The 26460-nt window shown below is 37.7% G+C and overlaps 2 long non-coding RNA genes across 29 annotated transcripts in view; one reads left to right on the top strand and one right to left on the bottom strand.

The window, feature by feature from the left end:
• LOC140609928 (uncharacterized) overlaps positions 1 to 26460 on the bottom strand; it is a 618500-nt gene that overhangs the window by 328812 nt on the left and 263228 nt on the right. The window lies entirely within an intron of this gene.
• LOC140609927 (uncharacterized) lies at positions 1904 to 18580 on the top strand. Of its 2 annotated transcripts, none has more exons than XR_012011656.1 (4): positions 1904 to 3534; positions 7087 to 7346; positions 11779 to 11895; positions 18394 to 18580. It is a non-coding gene; the product is annotated as an uncharacterized lncRNA (long non-coding RNA). The 2 variants fall into 2 exon arrangements; XR_012011655.1 differs by having other exon boundaries at positions 11779 to 12220.

The raw sequence follows: 26460 nt of genomic DNA, 5'->3' as shown, positions 1-26460 counted from the left end.
TTTATCTCAAAAACTTGACCAAATTACCCTGAATCAAGAGAAATAAGCTTTAATCTTTCTAGATATGCTTAATACATTTTGATAAAATAATATGTCAGGGTTTTAAGCAAATTTCCCCTCAAATCCTGTGTATTATAAAATAAAAATTATAGAAACAGTGAGTTATAAAAATGCTTGCTCTAACTTTGCCACTAAATTGTGACAAGACTATTGAACATGTGAAATGTACTTCAGGTTGAACAGTGAAGAATTACAACCACATCTAGAAATGCATTTTAAATTGTTGTAATGAGCACACATTAATGATGAAACAAAAGTTGTTCACTTTTGAAAGACCCCCAAACTGAATATGTAAGTACTTACTTACTTCAAGTAAGTAAGTACTTACATAAGTACTTCAATACTTCAAGACCTATTTTCACAAAGTGCATCAAAACATTCAGAAAGATTATTTGTGAATAATGAAACATCATTTCAAAATCAGGAAGATAACTATAGAATGGCTCACTTTTCAGCTCTCATATTATTAGTTTAATAGATTTATTTAAAAATCTTTCTGATCTCTTGCTCTAACTCACTGAAAGCAAATTTTGAAAACTGAAGAACCTATAGAGCTTTTTGTTTTCTATTAAGTATCATCCACATATCCAATATCAATAAAATATGACAGCCCTGGACCTGAATATAACAGCCTTTTTACTGTTCTTACACATTGTCTAGCCTATCAGCAGAACAATCACTAAAATCAGCAGGAAAGAAGATCAATCAGTGAAAGTAGGAATGTGAATTTAATTCAAATACCTGAGAATACCAAGTTACTTTCACATATTCTCAGCCTGTGTCTCTGCCTCTCTCTCTATGTCTCTCATGAATAAATAAAATAAAATCACTTTAAAAAGCAGGATACAGGGATCCCTGGGTGGCGCAGCGGTTTGGCGCCTGCCTTTGGCCCAGGGTGCGATCCTGGAGACCCGGGATCGAATCCCACGTCGGGCTCCCGGTGCATGGAGCCTGCTTCTCCCTCTGTCTATGTCTCTGCCTCTCTCTCTCTCTCTCTCTCTGTGACTATCATAAATAAATTTAAAAAAAAATTAAAAAAAAATAAAAATAAAAAATAAAAAGCAGGATACGGGGGATCCCTGGGTGGCACAGCGGTTTGGCGCCTGCCTTTGGCCCAGGATGCAATCCTGGAGACCCGGAATCGAGTCCCACGTTGGGCTCCTGGTGCATGGAGCCTGCTTCTCCCTCTGCCTTTCTCTCTCTCTCTCTCTCTCTGTGTGTGACTATCATAAATAAATTAAAAAAAAAAAAAGCAGGATACGTTTCATGAAGGTAGTGATAATTTCTGCCTTGTTAGGCACCTGGAAATATTCAACTAATTTCTATTGAGCACCTACTATATACCCAGACACTTTCTAGATGCTATGGTTATAATAGTGAATAAGATAGAAAAACAAGACCACTGCTCTGATGATTTTAAAAATAAAGCAAATGATAAACAAATAAATGGCCAAAATAATTGCACAACATGATAAATGCTACAAAGCTATGAAGGAGGCTACAGCATTGATTAAGTGATTAGGGGGAGGAGGGTACTGATTTAGCTTCCACAGTCAAGGAAAGCTTCTCTAAGCTGAGATCTCAATGACAAGAAAGAGGCTGTCATGGGGATAACCTGAACACAAATAATTTCAGACAGAAGCAGCATCAAAGCATTTTGGCAAATACTAGTTTGAGTTTGGTGTACACCTGTTTTGGTATACAGAAAAAGAGCAACTCTATCTGGAGCCCACATAGCAAAGAGGAGACTGATAGGAGATGAGATCAGACAGTAAGTGAGACAAAAGGGGAAATTTGAATTCTATTCTAAGACTAATGGAAAAAGCTACTGAAAGTCTTTTTTTTTTTTTAATTTTTTTAGATTTATTTTAGAGAGAGAGAAGGCAAGAGAACACGTGGGGGGAGGGGCAGAGGAAGAGGGACGGAGAATCTCAAGCAGACTCCGAGTTGAGCTCAGAGCCCAAAATGGGGCTCCATCTCCTAACCCTGAGATCAGGACCTGAGCTGAAACTAAGAGTTGGAGGCTTAACTGACTGTGCCTCTTTGGAAGGTTTTAAAGGAAATTTCAGGTAGCTTTGCACAGAAGGAATAAGAGAGAGGCAAAAGTGGAAGTAGGAGATATTAGGAGCCATCATGAATTTGGGATTAGGATTAAAAGTGAAAAATGGAGAGAAGTGATCAAATTGGAATATATATATTTGAAGATAAATCTTAAATTACCAGCTTCTGTACTGGGTAAGGTTAGGGTTAAGGCTGTGTTTTTGGTTTGAGCCATTTATGCAGAGGTCTCTAAAACTGCAAGAGGAACAGATTTGGGTGAGAAGAGTTTCGTTTTAATCATGTTTCTTTTCTGCTATGGATATCAACTAACATTCAGCCTTTATGCACGACAAGATTAATATAATGGCATAATAAATGACACATTTATTATGTGTTTTAATGCTTGCTTCTTGCCAAGTATCACTTTACAGCTCTATCCATGAAGTAATTTTTGTTAAATTCTATGTAAACTTGTACCTACTTAAAGGTATACAGATATGTTTGTTCTTTCACACCATTTGCCCTAAAAAATGGAAAGGACATTTAATTTACTATTACTATTAGAATTGAACAACCCAAATCAATCCTTGAAATCAAAGCCATAAAAGTTTTACCTATTCATGGGGATCTGAAAGATCACAATGACCTACTAATGATTTTGATGTTTCGTTTCTGTGTGCAGCCTTCAGGACTGAGGGTGACAAATGATTTAATTACATAAGTAGTAAGGCTCAATCGCTCAGTTTCAGAAGTTCCCCAGGTCAAACATTATTATAATAAGGTGCTCCCAGGGAAGTATCACATGCTTGTCCATTATTAAAATTCAGTTGGCTTTTATATTTTAACAGTAACAGTAACAATAATAACAATAACAACAATGGTTAACAATTTCTTGAATATATACTATAGACCTGAATATTTGAGCTTAGTATTTTGTGTATGTGACCTCACTGAATCCTCAAAAGAACCCTACTCATGGTTCAGAAAACCAAGGTTCAAAAAGCTCAAAACTTGACTAGATCAAACATTAAGTAAATGGAGCCAAGATCAGAATTCAGACACACTGTATCTCTTTCATTTATTCATCCAGGTATGTAGGCATTCACCCAATGAATCTTTTTCTTAAAGATATGCCACTGTAGGAGAAAGGTGGCTGCAAATTGTTTGTGCCTCTACTAATTGAGAAATAAAGCCCATTCCTTCTTCCCTTGAAACCGGGCTTGCCCTATGACTTAATTTAACCAGTGGAATGTAGTAGAGGTGATTAAAGTCACTCCCAAGGCTCAGGCTAAGATCTGCAGATTTCTGCTATCACAATTCTGGAACATTCTTAGAACTATTCTGTCATAGAGTCTGTCACAGAGAAGCCCAAGTCATATGAGAGAACAACATGGAAAAAAACTAAGGAGATATTTCAGTTGATAGCCTCAACAGGTAGGCCAGCATTAAATACCAGTTATGTGTGTAAACCATCTTGACAATCCCAGGTCAGTAGAACATCATGATCAGTATAGCTCCAGTCAACACCACATGGAGCAAAAGAATTATCTAGCCGAGTCCAGTCAACCCATAGAATAGTTAGAATAAGTGATTGTTGTTGTTTTAAATCACTATATTTAAGGGTGGTTAGTTATACAGTGATAATCAAAGACCCATAATATTTTTCTTCAAAGGAGAGTATTAGTTATGTAGCAAAATGCAACTCAAAAAAGAAAATAATGTGAAGAGATTGCTTTGCTCTCATGGCTACATATGTTCTTCTAATACAGCCATTGAAATAAATCATAATAGACCATGGCCTTTTTTCTTTACTTATTTAATCACTTATTCATTTGTGTATTCATTCATTTATTCATTTGTATTTCCATTCAGCAAGTATTTCCTGTTACGTGTGGGCCTCTGGGTTAATTACAGTGAGTGAACCAAGAAACTAAGACTTTTGCCTTTAAAATTTTTTAATGCAAAGAAGGGCTCTATAAATACTTTTGGCCTATTGATTCTTGCTCATTTCACAGGGAGTGAAATAGAATTTAGAAAAGTTCAGAAAAGTAGAAGAGAACACTAGCAAAAGCCTAGTTTACATTTTTAAATATTGCTATCGATACCACAACACAGATTACGGACTGTGTACTGTATTTATATTTTATTTTATTTTTTAAAGATTTCTTTATTTATTTTAAAGAGAGAGAGTGTGAGTGAGCACAAGAGTAGAGGGAGGGGCAGAGGGAGAGAATCTTCAAGCAGACTCTCTGCTGAGAGGGAAGCTGGTTCCAGGACCTGGGACAGGCTGAGATCATGACTTGAGCCTAAACCAAAGTCGGACACTTAACCAACTAAGCCACTCAAGTGCCTCAGTATTTTTATTTTAATACTTTATTCTTACCCATAAGATGTTAACCCCCTTCCCCAAAAAGTAGGCATAAAAAGATGTATACACATCAAATTACTTTTGCTTCTGCTTAGTTCTCCTTAAAAGTACTGTCTAATTTCCTAACCTATCCTGAGCTTCAGTTCTCTTAAATGAACAGGTGAGATGATTCTAGCCCTATCCACCCCATGAGATGTTGTAGCATGCAAATGATAATAATGAGATACATTTCTTAAACCTTGGCACTGGGGGGATCCCTGAGTGGCTCAGTGTTTTAGCGCCTGCCTTTGGCCCAGGGCATGATCTTGGAGTCCCGGGATCAAGTCCCGCATTGGCCTCCCAGCATGGAGCCTGCTTATCCCTCTGCCTGTGTCTCTGCCTCTCTCTCTCTCTCTCTCTCTCTCTATGTCTATCATAAGTAAATAAAAAATCTTTAAAAAAAAAAAAACTTTGGCACTGGGGTCAACACTTACTCGCATGACCATCTCATTCATTCAGTGAAAATGTTCCTTTTTTAAAAAGTGATATTTCATGCACAAGTAAGCAAAAGAAAAAAATAAACTGTAAAATCACTACCTAAATTTAACTAAACAATGTCTCCTCAAATTTAAATGTGTGATTCTAATAGGACTAAGGATCATAATACTCTGCCTCTCTGGCCTCAGAACTGGACATGTGATGCAACTGAATCAAAGTCTCCCACCTAAGGACTTTTAGATTTAGAGCTAATGGAGGAAGGGCTTAGAATTTGAGTCACTGAGACAAAAGGTTATGAATCAAATACTGCTAGCCTCATTTTCCCAGCTAGAAGAAAAAGGCTGGGTCCAAGGAGGAAGGGCTTCAACTAGAAGGTAAGGGATACAATCAGATGGGTAACTGGGCTTAAGGTATCACATGTCTCCTTTGTTCTAACCAGGGTTGCATTTTTAAGATTAGAGATGCTTTTATCTTAAGAGAGTAATTGTCCAAACAATTTAAAGTCTCAGATAAATTCAATATGCCTTTCATGCTCTAAATTTTTAGTTCAAAACTCTTTAGGTTGCAACCAAGAGAAATTCAGCTTTTATTAACTTGAATAATAAAAGAGAACTCATTGGTTCACAAAACTTTAAAGTTAAAGGCCATTATGACTTCAGGCATGGCTGGATCCAGGAACCCAAATAAGGTTGTCAGGACTTTTCTCTCCTTCACTATTATAGGAAAATACAAGATCCACAGAGAGAAATAAAAGTGAGGGAGAGATAAGTCCTGATAAAGCTGCTTGGATCCCCTTTCTAGCTATATACCAAGACAGGCTTTGTCTTACCCTATGTTTTTAATTTCTATTTCACAACATGTTATCCCTCCAGGATGCCATGAAATGAGCTCAAATCTGGGGAAAGAGTCAAGAAAGGGAGGATAAAATTTAGTTTGCCATCTGCTGGCACAATAGCTAATACCTCTAATCCTCAACAGATGCTTAGAAGTCCTGAGCCCAGGAAGCCTTACATTACCACTAAAGAAATGAATCTTATGCATTAGCTACACTGAATATGGTAGGGGAATGGAGAAGTATTGCTATTTTGATAATCAACTCAAAAGAAAATTAATTACTAATGTAAACTACCACTATTCATTTTCCAGATGCATGTAAAGATAAAGCCAACTTAAATAGCAAACAGCCGCCTTATTTCTCAACCTTCAGATACAGTGCAAAAATATTACCTAAAAGGTATTTAATCTTTACCAGTGAAGTAGGTTGTAGTCACAAACTGCACCTTCGATCATTCAACACCTGCCATTTGTCTTCTGCTGCCCTTCCCTTTCAGTGCCCTAGATACCAAGGAACTTGGCTGCTAAAGGCTGAGCTGTGATCAAAGTACTCTTAGCTTTCATACCAGCAGAGGCAGACTGGGAAGCAGATTCTCCCTGAAAACTGCCTGGTCCTTCAAAATCCTATGTCTTCAAAATAAATTAGTTAGTGTGGGGCAAACTGGACTCTATCTTTTCCTCAACGCTGGTTCTAGAAAAGAGCAAAAGTCTTGTGGTCATTCTGCTTTGTGGCCTTTGCAAACATCCAGAGGTACCTGAAGCTAAAGAAAGTCTCCTTGGTAGGCCATGATGAGCCCCCTTTTATCCTCCTACTGTCAGGGATGAAAGATTTCAAACCTTGAGTGCAACAGAGCTGCAGGCACTGACTTTTCCAAAAAATAGGAATCAAAACCCAAAAAAGACCACAAGCTCCCTTTGAAATACAGAAAAACCAGCTTTCTCAGAGTGGCTACTTTCCTGACACACAAGTGCTTTAAAGATAAAAACAGATTGTCATATTTGTTAGGGCAAATAAAAAAGCCTAAAGCAGGGCTCTCAAGTCTCTCTTTTTGTGATAAGGAACATCTTTCCAGTCCCTTGCAGCCTTAAGGCAAATGAGGACAGGGAGATGATGGGGAAATTGTTGAAGAGGGCAGCAAAAGTGCCATATGCTATACACTAGATATTAGGTCCAATACACAGGGGCAGCTATGGAGAAGAACAGGAATTTAGGTACTATTCCTGGAGTTTCCAAGCTTTTGGTTGCAGATCCTGCCATTCAGCCAAATATTTATTGAACACTTACTATATATTATGCAATATTCTAGGTCCTATGGATTCATCAGTGAACAAAAAGAAAAAAAGAGAGAAAGAAAGTGAAAACAGAAAACCTGCTCAAGTAAAGGTTATGTTGTGATGGACTCTGTAGAGAGAGGCTGACAATAAATAAGACAAATAAGAAAGTCATGCCTTGGAAAATAAAAAGTACTGCAAGGACAATTAAGCCAACAAAAAGTACAACAGAGAAAACAGGAGTACTACCAAGTACCCAAAGGAAAAGGTATAAGGAGTGCCAGGAAAGCAAATGGTAGGTTCATAATTTTATTTTATTTTTTAAAGATTTATTTACTTATTTGAAAGAGAGAGAGAGAGTGTGTGTGCATGTGGAGAGAGAGGCAGAGGGAAAGAATCTCAAGCACACTCCATGCTGAGTGGGGAGCCCAACCTGGGGCTCCATCTTACAACCCATAATATCACAACCTAAGCTAAAACCCAAGACTTAGAAGTTTAACTGACTGAACCCAAGTGCCCTAGGTTGATCATTTCAAATCAGTGTTCAGGGAAGATACCAGTGAGAGAATAAAGTCTGAAAATATATTTGAAAAAAGGTATTTGGGATGAAGTGTGTTAGAGGAAAAGGAGAGAGAAAAACCATAAATGCAAAAACCCTAAGGAGAGACCTTGCCAGTAAAATTCAAAGAAGAGCAAGGAGACCCGCACAGCTAGGGAAGAGTGAGAGGGGCAGAAGTTGGAGATGTGATCAGAGAAGTAGATTTGGACCAAATTAAGTAAAGATTTATAAAACTTCAGCTTTTGCTCTAATATGGGAAGTCTTTGGAGACTTTTAAGTTGAGATGTGATATGATCTAACTTAGTTACATAATTAAGGACAGAAACAAGATCAGTTAGGAAGCTATTACAACATAATTTTGGTGCTCTGGGAATTACAATATGCATCTTCATTTTATCACAGTCTATCTTCAAATAATATTAAACCACTTTACATACAATGGAAGATCCTTACAACAGAATACTTACATTTCTCCCTCCTATCCATTCTGCTATTGTTATATTCTATTCCTACATATGTTATAAATTTTACATGATTTTTGCTATAAAGAAAATTATTTTTCAAAGAAAATAGGTATACATGAGAAAAGAAAATCTTTTGTATTTTCCCTCATATTTACCATATATTGAGCTCTTAATTCTTTTCTGGAGGGTCCGGATTCCATCTGGTATCATTTTCCTATACCCTGAAATTTCCTTTTCATTTTTTGGAGTGCAAATATGCTGGCAATGAATTCTCTCAGCTTTTATTTACCTGAAAATTTCTTTATTTCACATTTCTTTTTGAAGGATATTTTCCACTGGATATAGAATTCTAAGTTTGTTTTTTCTGCCCAGTATATTAAAGATGCCATTCTATTTTCTTTTGTATTGCATTATTTTTAATAAGAAATCAGTGATTATTCTTATTTTGTTCCTCTATGGGTAATGTGGCCTTTCTCTAGCTATTCTTGAGATTTTTTTAAATCACCAGTTCTCAATATTTCATAATGAAATTTGGTGTAATCTTCTTTGTGTTTATTCTGCTTGGACTCATTGAACTACTTGAATCAGGAGACTTAAAGATTTCTTTCATCTTGGAGATTTTTCAGCCATTATTATTTTTTATGTCACTGTCTCATCCTTTCTTTCCAGAATTTCAATTATATATGTGTTCCTGTGTTCCCAGGAGCTCATTGAGCAACTGTTAATTACATTTAAAAAAATTTTTTTTCTCTCTGGGCTACAGTTTGAATAGTTTCTACTGCTGTGCCTAGGATCTCTTTTTCGGGGTGGGAAGTAAATCCTCACCTGCTGTTAACTTTTCATCTCTCTCTCTCTCTTTTTTTTTTTTTTTTAGAAATTCTATTTATTCATGAGAGACACACACACAGAGAGAGGCAGAGACACAGGCAGAGGGAAAAGCAGGCTCCCTGCAGGAAACCCAATGTGGAACTCAGTCCCAGGACTCAATCCCAGGACTCCAGGATCATGCCCTGGGCTGAAAGCAAGCATTAAACCACTGAGCCACCCAGGGATCCCTTTAATTTTTCATTTCTGATATGGTATTTCTTAATTTAGAAGATCCATTTGATTCTTTTTTATATTTTCCATTTATCCTTTTGCTACATTCACATTTTAAATTTCTGAGCACATTTACCAGAGCTGTTTTAAAATCCTGTCTAATTCCATTGTTTCTATCATTCCCAGATCTGATTCTACTGAATGATTATGAGTCACATTTTCCTGCTACTTAGGATGTCTAATAATTTTTTTATTAGACAATGGACATTTTAAGTGCTATATTATTGAGTGTCTGGATTTTGTTGGGTTCCTTTAAAGAGTGTTGAAGATTTTGTTTTCTTAGTTAACATTATTTGTAAATGGGCCTGATCTTTTCAAGGCTTATTTTTCTGTTATTTTAAGGTAGGTCAAGAGTAGCCTTTGTTTTAGAGCTAGTTTAGTCCTACTACTAAGACGTAACTCTTGCCAGCATCTTTAGTGATATACCAGGTGTTCAAAGACGTCTCTCCAATATGACTTGTTGGGATGTAAATAGCTCCCAGTCCATGTGAGATCAGGAAACCATGTAGCTCACCACTACCCAGTCACTCCATTGTCCAACATTGTGAAATTTCACCATATGCATTTACATATCAGTATCAATCAATGATTTAAGGGGAATATTATGTCAATTTTTTGTCCTTTTTTTCTGAATAATTCTCTCTCTACTCTCTAGTACTCCATACCACAAATCCCAGGACTCTTGTCCTCTGCAAATTCCAACATTTTTCTTTTCAACTAAGCAGTGCCACTGGACTTTACTTTGGTTCTCCATCTCTGGGATACAGTGCATAAAGTGCCTGCAAGCCAAAAGCTAGGCCCATCTTTTTTCACCTCTTTTCTTAGTGAAAATACTCCTACACTCCCTATTGTACACTATCCAAAAAGCATTATTTTATGTTTCATACAGTTTTCTAGTTTGTTTCTTTTTTAAGTGAGATAATAAGAGTAGACGTAGAAGAACTTGAAAGGGAATTCCAAGCCTTCCTTTTATGGTTCAGAAAGAGGTTGTGACACACCAAAGATCACACAGCTACAAATAGCAGCCTTAAGCTTAGAAACTATGTTTCCTAATTTTAACTACAATGCCTTTCTACTCCATCATGCTGTGGCCTACAAAATGCTTAACAGAAGGTGGTATATTAGTTTCCTAGACTTTTGTAGCAAATTACCACAAATAGGTGGTTCAAAATGACAGAAAGGTATTGTCTTACAATTCTGGAGACTAAGAATCTAAATCCAAGTGTCCGCAAGCTTCTAGAGGCTCTGAGGGAGAATCTTTCCATAACCTTCCCCCGGCTTGTACTGATTGCTACAATCATTGTGCCCCTGGGTTTATAGACAGATCACTCCAAACTCTGCCTCAGTCTTCATATGAACTTACACCCTGTGTGTCTTGTAGGGACACTTGTTATTGGCTTTAGGGCCCACCCAGTTAATCCAGGATGATTTCCTCTAAAGATCTTTCACTTAATTGCAAAGACTCTCCAAACAGGAAAACATGGTCATATCCATAGGTACTGGGGTTAGGTCCTGGATATATCTTTTTATGGGTCTAACTCCAACTCAATACAGGTGGGAAAGGGGAAGGACAAATAATACAGCTAAACTCACATAATACAGTTGGGAAATGTTTGCCTCATATAAACACAAATATTGAGGCTTACCCAAGCTGGATCTATTTTAGAGAATTTGAAAGGATTTCTAGGGATAGCTCTAAAATCATGAGCAAAAAATATAAAATTAGATTGATAATATTCCATTTCATTTAAGTACAATTCTTTTCACCACTTTCTGTATTATGCATTTAACACTACCGTTAATTTAGCCAAATCATCCAGATGTAACAAGTAACAACTGTTTTCATTTACTCTAACCTCTTCTTTCTCTAATAACCATATCAGTCATGACAAGAGGCTTGAATCCTGAAAACAGTGACATGTAGAAGAAATAAATTGCTGACAAGGCTTTACCTATGACAGAAAGATTGTCATCACTGTAATTGTGTTCCTTCTTTGCTGAGATGACCCAGTGCCACTTTCAGAGCATTTGGGGGACAAAAAAGAAAGTCTATCATGTGACACCTAATTGCTATTTTATCTATTATTTTTCACTAACCAATAACCTTTGTTTTTCAACATGAACTCTTTTTTTTTCTGTCACTTTTCTTGAACTTTCTCAGGAAGTTCAGATGGTATATTGTGAGACAGAAGCAAAAACAATACAAAATCATCTCATAAAAAAATTAGCAATAAGGCATCACGACAGGACAGCAAAAGTATTTTGTTAAAAAAAATCATTCCAACATGAATAATTTGACATTGCTAATTTGTTAAGAAAAAGATATCTTGAACAGATACCACCCTGGGATCCTTAAGCAACGCTCTGAAACTTCATTTGCTACAAACACATCTACTACATTGCTGTTGGAAATACATCTTTCAGCCCAAATTTCAACTTAACTAAAAGTCCTATTGGCTACTAAGCAGTGGTCATCAATTTGGTTTACTTTATAATCTGGACCAAACACAAACATTAAATGAGGTCAAACAAAATGCCCACTTGCAGTCCTCAAATTTATTTTTTTTAATATTTTCTATTACTTATTTCTCTTTTTATTTATTTAGAGAGAGTTGGGCAGGAGGAGAGGTAGAGGAAGAGGAAGAGAATCTCAAGCAGACTCGGAGCACTATGTGAGGCTTCATCTCACAACTTCAAGACCATGACTGGGGCTGAAACCAAGAGTAGGATGCTTAACTTACTAAGTCACCCAGACCCTCCTCTACTCCTCAACTTTCTAAAGCTTATTTTAAAAAACATGGAAAATTTAGTTGAATAGGAATGGCAAAAATAAAGAGTTTCATTTTTAATGAAAAAGGAAGCCTACCAATATCAATCTCCATTGTGACACAAATTCTACCCATCACCAAATGGAACTGGAATGTAACAGAACAAACTGCCCAAGGAATCACAAGTTGGCAGAGGAGGGACAAGATTTAGAGGGATGTTAATAGACCCAGAATTACAATTGTGAATTAGAAAAAGGTGTTCTGGGTGTGCTAATTCTAGGTAAGTAGAGGAAGTTACAAACAATGGCCAAAGTAATTGGAAAATGAGCCTAATGGTGAGTAAGAAATGAACGACAGAATATTGGCAATTGAGGAATTTAAGGCTCAAACTCCCTATTTTAAAGATGCAGATACTGGCAAAGACAGGCAATGACTTGCCCAAGTGATCAGAACTGACATGCTTTTCAGTCTGGTGCCCTCTCTATTCAACTCCTTCTCAAAGCTATGGGAGTATGTTAGAGTTTCTCAGAGTTTATTCCTGGACCCCTTTTCCTTTTTTTTCCTCTTCCTTCCATAATTTCATTCTCTTCCCTTAGCTTTTATTCTCAGACTAATATCCAAATGTATTTCTCCAGTGCCAACTTCTCTGAACTTTAGATTTAGAGTTAACAGTTCTATTTGTATGTTTTACAGGTATCTCAAACTTAACACTTGCAGATGCAAACTTTCCATTCCCATCCTTCCCACTACAAATCTACTCCTGAATTGTTTTCCATATACTAGATGAAACTACCATTTTACCAGTTCCTTCACCCAGAATCCAAGATGTCAGTCAGCCTTGAACTGGTACTACATTCAACCCCATCAATGAGACCCCTAGGTATATCTCAAAAATGTCTCCAGCCATTTTCACTGCCAAGGCACACACCAAGGCACCAACACTGACAGATTACCTCCTAAATATTCTCTTTATTCTGATTTTCCCATGTCTAGTTCATTTGCCACACAGCAGCCAACTGATCTATTAAAAACATTCTATTTTAATAAAATTCAAACCCCTCATTATTGCTTACAAGGGCAGATATTATTTGGCCCCTTAGTTCCTTCCCTAACCTCATTGCATGCCAGCCTCTTCCTTGACCACTCTGCTCTAGCCATACTGACCTCTTAAATTTCTCAAACATACCATGGTCTTTCTACTTCAGGGCCTGTGCACATTTTGCTTCCTGTGTCAAAGAACACTCTTCTCTCCATGCTAAAATTCTGGTCCTTTTTATATCTCAAGGCTTATAGTAAATGTCACTTATAAATAGAGGCCTCTGTCCACTCATCTAAACTAGGCCTTAGCTTCTTTTTGCTCCTTTCTATAGCAGCACTTTATTTCCATTATAGCACTTATTATGACTTTTAATCACTTACTTATTCGGTTATTGATTGTTATCCATCACGTGTCTTTCAGCTAAATACAACAAGAATCCAATTTGTCTTTTCTACTGCTTTACCTTATATCACTCACATGTAGCACAAAGTAGGTATCCAATAAATGTTCTGTGAATTAATGAGAATGAGCAACACTTATAACACTGTTTTTTCTAACCAAAAAGGACACAAAAGACTATGGACTTCTATTTCATGTCAACATATTCACTTAGATAGAAGGAATGTCATAATAGAGGAAAGTTAAAATACTGAAGCTTGTCAACTATTATTCTCTAGAGATCTTTCTTAAACAATGTCCCATCCATTAAGGATGAATTAAATTCAGCCCTACTTGAAGACAGAATGAAATGACTTCACCCAGCCCCTTATGAACTTATGATTTTATGAAAAATCCATAAGCTCTCATCCTTTCAGCACACTGATAACTAGGTAATTACCCTTTTGATGAAAAAGGAACCCTTTTTATATCTATCCTCATTGAATTACGGACCTCAAAATTGAATTGGAGTCTAATAGACATCAAGCACCACTACCTACCAGTTCCCAGCAAAATGAGAGATAATTTGTAGTCGTACCCAGGGACTCAGGGACAGTGCTGTCAGAATGTCCTTCCTGCCTTCTCCGGTGACTCCTCACTGTGAGCCCTAAATCCACAGTATCAATTAAGTGCCCTCCTCAGTTTGTGAGCCAGTCCCTAACAAAACAGAAAAGGTATTAGCTCTCCCACCTTGTTTGTTCATGGATTTTGAAATTAAGCCATTCAGTTAAAGATTTTGTATAGATTCACTTTAAGATGCAACTTTCATCATTCCTACTATGTTAACGAAGGTCAGAGGGCTTTGTCTCAACAGCACATCAGTTCCCACACTGCAGTGGACCTGTCCCAGAATCCCAATCTGTTTTCCAGTGTCTTGACAGGTGTAAAGACCCTGACCACACTCTCCCCTGATTACTGAATGAGCACTTACGTCAACCGACTGATTACTGGAATCAAATCGTTAACTCCCCACCTGACTGTGCCTAGAACCTGCAATATGTATGTCTCCCCCATGATCCTGCAGTTTATTAGCACTGCTCAGTTATCAGTAATGGATCAGATTAAGTTCTCATTAGCTAGCTATTCCATAGCCAAGGCTATTACTCTTACTCCTGAATTTTCTTGCCTAACTCCCTGTTTCTAGGTGCTCAGACCACAGACATTTATAGTTGCGCCGATCCCAGCTATCAAGCCCACACTTCTAACTAGTCTCTCCATGTTAATCCCTTGTGATTTTTTTATCCAACTGTCAGTTTGGAGGCATAATATTATAAACCTTTACTTCCTAGATATTAGCATTGGAAAACATCATTATTTTTTGTTTAGATACAACAGAGTCACAAATGTAGCTTCAAAAAGCTGAACAACTTCTTTCCCCTTGAGGATTTTTGCACAACTTTCCATATTCAGTATCCAAGGACATTTCTTTTCTCTCTTTGCTAACATGGATTACAGCAAGGTTACATTAGCTAATAAAAGCTCTCTGCTGACAAAAGATGCTTTAGAAAAGTAACTCGAAAAGGGGCACTATGGATAGCTTTATTAAAATAAAATGCCACATCTTCGTGAAGTTAAAAGTCTCTGGATTGTGGTTAAAAGTCTGGTCAGCTCTAAATACAATGGAGACTCTTTTAAGAACCATGTTTTTCTCAAGCTGGCCTTACCACACATAACAGCCAGAATATAAATCCAGACTACTCCAGCCCATCTATCATTTCCTTTCCATGCCATGAAGGGGCCTGCATGTGAAGGAGAGATCTATAAAATTAAATGAGAAACAGGTTCTGTTCTGAACACCAATTAATAGAAGTTATGGAAATCATGATATCAAAACAACTTCATACAAGTTAAAACAACAGTTAAGTACCATTTTTGCTCATCACCTGACAAGAATACTTAAATGTGAATGTGGCCAACAAATAGGATATGGTATTCTATACTGTTACTGTGAAAGTATATTTGTACAGCCTTTCCAATAGACATTTTGATAGTATGTATTAAAATGTAAAATGCAGATAATCTTAAACTCAGTGATTCTTCTTCAAGGTATCCTAGAGAGATAATTACACATGTGTGAAAAGGGACTTTTATAAGTCTGCTCACTACAGCCCTGTTCATATTAGTAAAAATATCGCGACTCACCAAAATGCCCATCATCAGGGGAATGGTCACATGTACACCTATTTGGAAATTGAAAATAATGAGGCAGATTTACATGTACAATGATTGGGGAAGATATCTACATAACAGTACAAACAATATAATCCCATATGTATAAAAGAGAAACCTATTAAATCTTTACATGTATAAATATAAGCAAAATATAAATACATATTTATTTAAATGTATATAAAAAGGTTGTGAAGAAAATATTTATAAATCATATATCTGAAAAGGAACATGTATTCAGAATATATAAAGAATGCTTATAAGTCAAAGAAAGGATAAATAACCATTTAAAAATAGACAAAGTATTTGAATAAACATTTCCCCAAATAAGATATACAAATGGATAACAAGTACATAAAAGATGCTCAAGATAATTAACTGGAAAACACCAGTTCTTAATATGGAAACATAACTCAAAACCACAATGAGATAACATTTCACACTCACTACAATGACTAGAGTGAAAAAGACAGAAAAGAGCAAGTGGTGACAAAAATGTAGAGAAGTTGGAATCCTCATTTATTGCTGGTGGGAATGTGAAATGGTGCAGTTGCTATGGAAAACAGTTTAGCAATTCCTCAACCCATTAGACAGAATTATCATATGACCCAGTAGTCCCACTCCTAAGTTCTCAAGAGAACTGAAAACACACATCCACACAAAAATTTGTACAGGAATGTTCATAAAGTATTATTCAGAACAGTCAGAAAGTGAAAGCAACCCAAATTTCCTTCAACTGATAGGTGGATAAACAAAATCTGTTACATCTAAAAATAGAATATTATTTTGCCATAAAAGGAATGAAGTACTGACAGGCTGCAAGATGGATGAATCTAGAAAACATCATTCTAAGTAATAGAAGTCAGACACAAAATGCTTATTGTATAATTCCATTTACACGAAATATCCAGAATAGGCGAATCCACTGTGACAGAAACTATATTAGTAGTTATTAAGGGCTGAGGGGGAGTGAAAATGGGGAGTGACTGCTAATGACTAAAATATTCTAACATTAGATAGTTTCATAACTCTGTGAAAATGTTAAGAACTGCTGAACTGTACATTTTAAAGAAGTGAATTTCATTGTATGTGGATTATATCTCAATAAAGCTGTTATTTTGAATAAATAAATAATTTTTAAAAGTTTTGGAAAATATCTACCAACCCAATAATAGTGGCTACCTTGGTAGAAGGGATTAATATATATTTTTAAGAATAATAATGGATTCCTGAATTTCTTATTATTATATAGTTTAAAATATATTGAAAAAAAGGGAAGAAAAAGTCCTAAGAACCACTCAGAATGGTGCCATGATAAGATAAAAGCATAGTAGTGCCTTTTACACTTCTTGATTTACAACCTAAGAACAGATACTGATTGCAGAAAATAAGCTCTGTTTTTGAACACTTTTCTAGGCCCTGGGTATATAACAATGCATAAACCATGTTCTTTTTCTTCCGTGAATTTATGGTGCATATAGGAATATAGATAGGTACACAGGCAATTGTTAAATAGTGTGGTAAATGCACAGTAATAGCATGTACATCCAGCTATGGAAGCACAGGGGCAGGGACCCAGGGGAGAGAAGCTGAACTTTAACAAATATGCAGAAGTTAGCCAAGCAGAGAAGAGGTAAGGGCAGCCAGCCAGCAAAAACAGTGTGGGCAAAGGCCTGTAGGGGTGCTGGGGCATGGAGTTTTTAGAGAAGAGTGAACATCAGCAGCTATGACTGTAATAGATGTTTTGTGGGGGAGATTCTTGCAGATGGAAGAGTAGGCTGGAATCAGATTGAAAAGGTCTTTAAATAATGCCTTGCTAAGGAATTAGGACATTATTGTGCAGGCAAGGGAAAGGAGCAAAGGAAAGGAGTAGACCAGATTGAAAGACATGTGAGACAGGGAACTAAATAAGAAAAATTCTTGATTTAATCAGGCAGGAGAGAGAGACTTGTGAATTAGAGCTGGTCACAGGCAGTAAAGAGTGAGGTTAGCTTCAAGAAATATTTCAGAGCTAGAACAAGCAAAATTCTGGGACTGACTGGTGTGGGAGGGAAAAGAGGGTGTGGCAGTGACTCCCAGAAGCCATTAGCTGTCAGAGTGAATATACAAAGATTCTAGTCAGACTTGCTCACCCCTCAGGAAATATAGTGAGGATGGAAAGAAGGGTTTCATATCCAATAAAAGAATATATGTCCTGCACTTTAATGCTTCTGGATAAGATAGGCCCTTCTGAGTGCCAGCTGTTATGGCATCACCTGCAAGAGCAAAGAGTATTTAACTTGTATTATATACACACTTAGTTATATGCTATATACTGTGTCAAGTACTTCATATACATAATTTCATGAGTCCTCAGGACTTGTAGAGAAAGAAAATGGAGGTTTATTGATATTGAAAAAAACAGGTTCAAACCCAGGCAGTCTGATTCCAGAGGCCAAGGTTCTTTTTTCTTTTCTTTTTTAAAATATTTTATTTATTTATCTGAGCAAGAGGGAACACTAGCAGGGGGAGGAGAGGAGGAGTAGGCAGGACAGAGGGAGAAGCAGACTCCCTGCTGAGCAGGGAACCCAGCACGGAGCTGACATGAGGCTGACCTGCGTCTGGATCCCAGGACCCAGAGATCAGGACCTGAGCCAAAGACAGACGCTTAGCCTATTGAGCCACCCAAGTGCCCCCATAAGGCAATGGTCTTAACCACTGTATTATCTTCTGACAAAGATGCCTCGAAGAGGTTGAGTTAAGCAGCTTTACTTGTTTACTTCCAATAAAGTCAGATTATAAACTTATCCTCTTTTCTCTCTCACCAGATCCAAAGCACATCCAGAGCATCCACTACATCCTTACAGTGAGATTGCAGTGACTCTAATCCTGGCCATGACTTCCAGGATGTTTGTAGCGGCCATGTGAAGCAAACACATCCATCAAAGATCAGGACAGCTAAATGGCTGTCCTGGTAGGGAATCCAGGCAACATTAAATTGCTTTTCAAGGAAAACACCAGTTCTTAATATGTGGAGAATCAGAGATTCACTATAGTAATCATAGGTTGTTTTGTTTTGTTTTGTTTTTACCATTTATTTGCCACTTTTCTGTTAATATCAACCCAATTTTTCTCTTGGGAACCATATATGGTCTCAACTCATCCATATGGTTGGAGTGGATGTACTTCATCTTTCCTTTCAAGGGTGAGCATATGACTCAGAGTTGACCCATTAGAGCATCTTACTTACCTCCTTTGCTCTAGGACTTGGTTTTGAGTTAGGCATGTGATAAAATTCAGTCTAGTGATAGTCAGGCCCAGGATACTTTTTCAAATTAACCAGTAAGAAAAAGTCTTCTGTTTTCTATGTTTGGACCTATAAGGAAGAATGTTCGAAGCTTCCAGGCACATCAACATGGCCAGTTGAGCTGGTTTTGGACTGCTCAACAGTCCACTTGGAACTGGTTAGACCAAATGGAGGGATGAAGAGTTGCAAAATAGAAACAGGGAAACTTTGAGTTCCTAAATCAAGCCATTCCTGAAACCTAGGCTGAACTTTTCTTTTGGTTATACAAGCCAATACATTCCCCTTGCTATCTGAGCTACTTTGAATATCTGACATCTGCAAGCAGACAAACAAAAAAATCACAAGAAAGAAAAACCTAAAACACCTGTCTCAATAATAACTAGAAAGTGCTGAATAGGCTGTTAGCTAGCTTTCCTACAAAAGAAACATTCAGAGGGGGCTGCTACTTCCAAGGCAATTTCTGCCAAGATCTGCCTAGAAGAAGCAGTAATGTAAGAGCTGTCACATCCAGAGATGCTCAGCATTGGCCTTGTAAATAGCACATTGCATAGAGCAGCTGTGGGGTGTAAGCAACAAAGGAGAAGGTTAAGTAATCTCTGTGCACATAGCATGGACCTGCTGTCAGCCCAACTTTCTTACATTCCAGTAAATACAATTTCTTCTATGTTGACATCTTGCATGAGGATCCTCTCTCTCAGAATGTCCTCCCTATTCAAGCCCAGCTGTTCTAATCATAGCCATTTTGAATACTCACATCTAGATTCACTTACTCCAAGGAATCTTCCCTGGTCACTGCATCCTTTATTGGCTTCTTCTTTGAGTTTATGCTTAGACCTAATACCTCCTACATGGGATCCAGGCAGAACAGTTGAATCTGGGTTGGGAAAATATTCCTGAATCTAGATTGCCATACGTCCAGCAAGCCCACTAGGAGGGCAGTAGGAGAAGAATTGGGGGCTTTTGTCAAGTCTATTGGTGGTGTGGATTTCAATCTCGAAAGTAGAGATTGATAGGTCTTCAATATTCTAAAACTTTGCAATTCAGAAAAGGGCTTCCTAGAGAAGGAAAAGTGCTCACCATTAGTCAAGGATGTGGGCACTCAGGCCTTGATAGAGGGGTTTTTGTGGCTTCCTTCATTCCTCCCAAGGGTTGTAAACTAATGCAGAATTGCAGGTGCAAAGACTAAGATGCCTCCAGAAGTGATGCTAAAAGTAAGACCAAATGTGCAGGTGTCAGAAGCTCCAAAAGCTAGACTCTAAGAAACATCAAAGTATCCCTGAGAAATGCTCTGATAGGCAAGTATCCTGGGAGCACTCTCAACCAATAACATTCCTGACAAGAGACACTAAGGAGAGCAGCTCCTGACACTGGCCACAAACACAGCAAAATCCTTTATCTGGAATTGCCTTTGCAAAGACCAGCTAGACTCTGGGTAGAGAGTCTGACTGGAGAACATTTCCCAGCAGTAGCTCAGGCTCTCAGCCCTTCCAGCACGAGAGGCTGTATGGCATTGTGTTCAAGATAATGGGCCACAGACTAACAGATTTGGGTTGTTATAATAGCTCTGTCCCTGTCTATTGTGTGACCTTGGGGAAATCTAATCATTCTAAGCCCCACTTTTTATCATTCATAAAATATGGATAGTAGTATCATCTCACAAAGGTCTGGAGCAAATAAAATGTGATACTGCACATAAAGTTTGTAACTCTGTCTGACACAAGGTAAATTGTTTGATAAGTATTAGGCATCATCATGATTATTGCTATTACCCAGAAGATTGTAGGGATTATAAACTGTTGGTGTCTCAAGGTGCCATTCACTGAGAAGGCAGGATAATAAATTCTTCTGAAACTTAGAGCAATTTGAGGTTCAGGCTCAGTTTAGAGCTCAGGCTAATCATGGAGGCCGTATGGTGTAGAGACATCAGATTCCTAATGAAGGATGTGGCTTATAAAAGAAGACAACAGAGATATTGTCTAGAATTGTTTGTTAATTTTACCACCTGCTTAATTTTGTTATCCCAGTTATTTTATAAGCTTCTATAAAACACAACCATAACTTTCACTTCTTATTCTATTAAAGGGTCTAAATCAAGGTCAAAGGCCTTTATTGACTGGCTGATTGGCACCAATGGCTCAAAGTGGGTGGCCGTAGTCATTCCTATAGTGTCAAAAAATATTGCAGGCTATTAGCAATGTGTGAGAAAAGGAGACTCAAAGGTTAAACAGAGAATACAGCACCATAACAATTCTATAAAAATATTATATATCAGGAGTCTTTAAAATACCAATACCCTTTGACATTATAATTCTATTTCTAGGAAATTATCCTACCAAAATAATCTAGTGAGTAGAAGAAATTTTATGTGGAAAGTCATTGTTTTAAAACAACCTACATAATAATAGATGATATATTATGTAAACTGTGGATCTTCTTTCATGTAAGGTACCTACCAAAAGTAATGCTTAACAAGCATTTTAGGGGTGCCTGGGTGGCTCAGTCCTATAAGCATCTGGCTCTTGATTTCATCTCAGGTCATGATCTCAGGATCATGAGATCAAGCCCCACATTGGACTCTACACTCAGCATACAGTCTGCTTAAGATTCTCTTTCTCCTTCTCCCTCTGCCCTTCCTCCTGCTTATTCTCATTCTCTCACTCAAATAAATAAAGTCTTTTTTTAAAAAGAAGCATTTTAAAAGCTTAATAAGTATTTATGATGTAATGTTCAGTGGGAAGAGCTATATGCAAACTATGATCTTAATTATGTTAGAATGCATAGAATATTAACTGGTTATTTCTGAGTGGTGGGATTTGGGATGGCTTTATTTTCTTATTTATACCTTCTAGTTTGTTTCCCAAATTTTCCACAATAATTATGTACTACCTTTATAATCAAAGAACATGTTGAAATATTATTTTAAAGCACATATGCGAAAAGACTGGAGCCACCTGGAGGCAATACTCTACCTAGATCCTGGCCCAGGCCATGAGGGGTTAATATAACAGGGTAACAGGCTGTAAAGCAGAGCAGCCCAGTGGAGGTAAAGGAGCCCAGCCTTCTACATCTATAGGACATTAGAACATCTAAAACAAAGACTTCTAAATTCTCCTTTGGGGCAAGGGAAAACCAAGGTCTGGGACTTACATATTCTCTTCTCAGAGAAGAAAAAAAAGTTAGCTCTCTCATTAAAGACACCATCAGTGGCAAGTGATGTCACCAACATGATGTCATAGGTCGTTCCTGAATTTCCTTTCTCTTTCAAGAATAACTAATAACTCTTCAAGAATAAGGTACCACTGAGAGAATCCTAGAATGTGGAGGGTGAAGCTGAAGCACTCCTTCACCCTGTACCACAGAGACTGAGATAGACTACATTAGAAGTGTAAGAGAAGCAGCTATATGCTAACCCAATTGCCTCTCCCCCAGCCCAGAATATCACCATACTGAGAGGTCTTCCTGAGTCTCAGCACCTTTGTTGGGAAAAGAAAACTCAGGGGGGACAACCAGTACCCCCAGCATTTATGGGGCTACTACACTGATCTTAACCCATGAGAACTTCAGGGAATCTGCAGGGCTCAACCACTGGAAATATGACTATGATGGATTCAGGAGAGCAGCCTGCAATAATTAGCATACAGATTCTGATAGACCTAGTTCACATCTATAGTGCCCATGCAATACTCCCAACCAGTGGCTTTGCTTATCTGCAAAACCAATTTGGTGGTACAATCTGACCTGTGCACATAACATGGTACAGATCTGATTGATTCAGATCCTCAAACAGGAATTTTGCCAGCCCTAGAGCCTGGTTTGCCCATGCAAACAAGAAGCTGACACATTATCACAACCCCCATGGAGAGTGTCTGACCAAAGGTCTGGCTGAAGCACCTGGAAGCAGTATGGCCCAGGGGTGCTTGAGCTGAGAGGTGGGTAGGCAAAGCTGATCACTCACAGAGCAAAGCCACTTGCAGATATGGAGGGTTCCCGTGTGGTACACAGGCAGGAGAATTAATTTTTAGCAAAGGTTGAGAGTACCTTTGGGAAACCGAATTGCCTGAAGTGGTCCCTCCCTTCCCCACCCAGGCCAGGGAGCTGAGACATAACTCTACCCATGCTTTGTGGATCCTGGCCCCATTTGATAAGTGGATGCAGTACCTGGAAGGTGTGTGGCCTAGTGGTACTAAAGCTGAACGAAGGACAGGAAGAGGCCATAGTTTGCACAGTGAAGCCAGTGGAGCTGTTCAGCCAGAAAACTTAGGGCATGAGTCACCTTGAATTAGACAACAAAGAACTTTACTTGCTTCTCCCACTGCACCTGGGCAAGAAAATGAATTCATAGCCTGGCTCATCACTGAATATACTCACCAGTGTGCCTGACCAGGGAATCTAAACAGGACACATAGGAAACTGTGTAGCCTATCCAACAGTCCTGCTTATAGAGTCACTTAAACAGAGAGCACAGCCTGTGGCTATCCCCATCTGCAGAATAAAAACAGTGCCCTCATCTGATTAGGGAATTCAATGCACACTTTTTTTTTTTATAAATTTATTTTTTATTGGTGTTCAATTTGCCAACATATAGAATAACACCCAGTGCTCATCCCATCAAGTGCCTCCTCATCCCATCAAGTGCCCCTCGTGCACACTCTTAACTGAATCAGATTCCTAAGAATGACTCATACAGGCCCTGGTTCCCATCCTGCTGCCCTCCAGTACAAGGAAGCTAATTCATAGCCCCATCTACTATGAATATCATATACTTTCCCAATCATCTAGTAAGGCTGACCAGACAATCCAGACAACTAAAGAGCCTATCCTATAGTCTCACTTGAGTAGGGAACCAAGCCAGCAGACCTATCCAAATGTTCTCAGACAGTGGCCCCATCCCCAGCCTCAGGGTTTGAACAGGTAACTCGCCCCCAAACAGACCACAATAGCAGGCCCCACCTGCCCAAAGCCATTACCAGCAGACATGCCCCAGAACTCAAACTGGGCTGATTGGGGAAGATATGTCTGTGCAAACCTGTGAAGTCTGGAAGAGAATCCTAATTACCCAAATGCACAGATACCAATATAAGGAATCAAGGATAATGAAAAAACAGGTAAAAATGAGACCACCAAATGAAACTAATAAAGCTCTAAAAACTGATCTTGAAGAAAGAACTGCCAGACAAAGAATTAAGAATAATCCTCTTAAGTTTAATTAAGCAGAAGAATGCACAGACAACTAAATGAAATTAGGAAAACAATTTATGAACAAAATCAGATGAGCAAAGTGATAGAGACCAGCAAATATACAAATATCCTAGGGGGAAAAACACAATAACTGACCTAAAGAATTTAATAGAGAATTTCAAAAATGACTTGACCATGTAGATGAAAGAATCATTGATCTGGAGAATAGAATAGTAGAAAGTACCCAATCAAAGGTGGAAAACAAAATAAATAAAAAAGAGTGAAGAAAGTCTACAAGACTTATGGGACATAATGAACAGAAACAATATTCACATCATAGGAAATCCAAATAGAGAAGAGAAATAGCAAGAGGTAGAAAGTATATTTAAAGCAATAATGGCTTTAAACTTTCCAAACCTGAGGAGAGAAATGGACATCCCAACCCATGAGATCCAAAGGATTCCAAATAGGTCAAACCTGAATAGAGCTACACCAAGACACATTCTTATTGTTAAAAGTTAAAGACAAAGAAAGAATTTTGAAAGCAACAAAAGAAAAAATTACATACAAAGGAACCCCCATAAGAATTATCAGCAGATATCTGAACAAAGACATTTCAGACCAGAAGAGAATGCAATTGCATATTCAAAATATTGAATGAAAAAACCCATCAGCCAAAATTTCTATACCTAACAAAGCTGTTCTTCAGAAATAAAGGCGGGATAAAAACTTTCTTGAACAAACAAAATCTGAGGGAGTTCATTATCACCAGACCTACCTTACAAGAAATGCTAAAAGAAGTTCCTGAGTGAAAATAAAAGGATGTTAACTAACTTCACAGAAACATGAAAAGATGCACTTGGGTGGCTCAGTCCATTAAGGACCCAACTCTTGATTTAAGCTCAGGTCATGGATCTTGGGATTGTGAGATCAAGCCCCATGTTGGGCTCCTTGACAGGCCTGGAATCTGCTTAAGATTCTCTCTCTCCTGTTCCCTCTGCCACTTCCCAACCCTCTCTCTCAAAAAAAAGGTAGTGTAAAACTCACTATAATGGTAAATATATTGTGAAAGTTAGATCTGTACTTGGTAATAGTGATGGATAATTCATTTATAATTGTAGATTAAAAATATAAAAATGAACATAGTAAAAATAACCATAACTATGATAATCTGATATTAGTTACACAATATAAAAATATATAGATTATAACACCAATAATCTAAACTGTGAGGGGGAGGAGAAGGAAAGTGTAAAGTTTGGGAATTCTTGAAGTTAAGTGGTTATCAACTTAAAATTAACTTATACCGAATAGCCAAAGGAATCCTGAAAAAGAAAATAAAAGCAGGAGGCATCATGATTCTGGACTTCAAGCTACATTACAAAGCTTTAGTTATCAAGGTAGTATAGAAACAGACACAGAAATCAATGGAACAGAACAAAAAACCCAGAACTGGACCCATAACTATATGGTCAACAAAGCAAGAAAAAATATCCAAGGGAAAAAAGACAGCTTCTTCAACAAATGATGTTGGGGAAAACTGGACAGCAACATGCAGAAGAATGAAACTGAACCCCTATCTTACACCATACACAAAAACAAACTCAAAATGGATGAAAACTCTAAATGTAAAATAGGAATCCATCAAAATTCTAGAGGAGAACACAGGAAACAACCTCTGTGACCTCAGCCATAGCAACTTCTTATTAGATATGTCACTGAAAGCAAGGGAAACAGAAGCAAAACAGAACCACTGGGACTTCATCAAGATAATAGCTTCTGCACAGCAAAGGAAACAATAAAGTTAAAAGGCAACCTATGGAATAGGAGAAGATATTTGCAAATGACATATCTGATAAAGGGCTAGTATCCAAAATCTATAAAAAACTGATCAACATCTAAAAAACAACCCAGGTAAGAAATGGGCAGAAGACATGAATAGACATTTTTCCAAAGACATCCAAATGGCTAAATGAAACATGAAAAGATGCTCAATATCACTCATCATCAGGGGAATAGAAATCAAAACTATGATGAGATACCACCTCACACCTGTCAGAATGGATAAAATTAACAACATAAGAAACAACAGGTGTTGATAAGGATGTGGAGAAAAGGGAACACACTTGCACTGTGGGTAGAGATACAAACTGGCACAGTCACTCTGTAAAATAGTATGGAAGTTCCTCAAAAAGTTAAAAATAGAACTATCAAAGGGTAGTGGAAGGGGAAGCAGGCAGGGCAATGGGGTAACTGGGTGATGGGTACTGAGGAGGGAACTTAATGGGATGAGCACTGAAAGTTATACTATGTGTTGACAAATCAAACTTCAATTAAATAAAAATAAGAACTACCCTTTAATCCAGTAATTATACTGCTAGGTATTTACCCAAAGGATTCAAAGAGGTAC

This window comes from Canis lupus, chromosome 19 (genome assembly GCF_048164855.1).
Source record: "Canis lupus baileyi chromosome 19, mCanLup2.hap1, whole genome shotgun sequence".
NCBI classification, from domain to species: Eukaryota; Metazoa; Chordata; class Mammalia; order Carnivora; family Canidae; genus Canis; species Canis lupus.
Note: the sequence above shows the minus strand (reverse complement) of the source record. Positions and strands in the feature narration are given on the sequence as shown.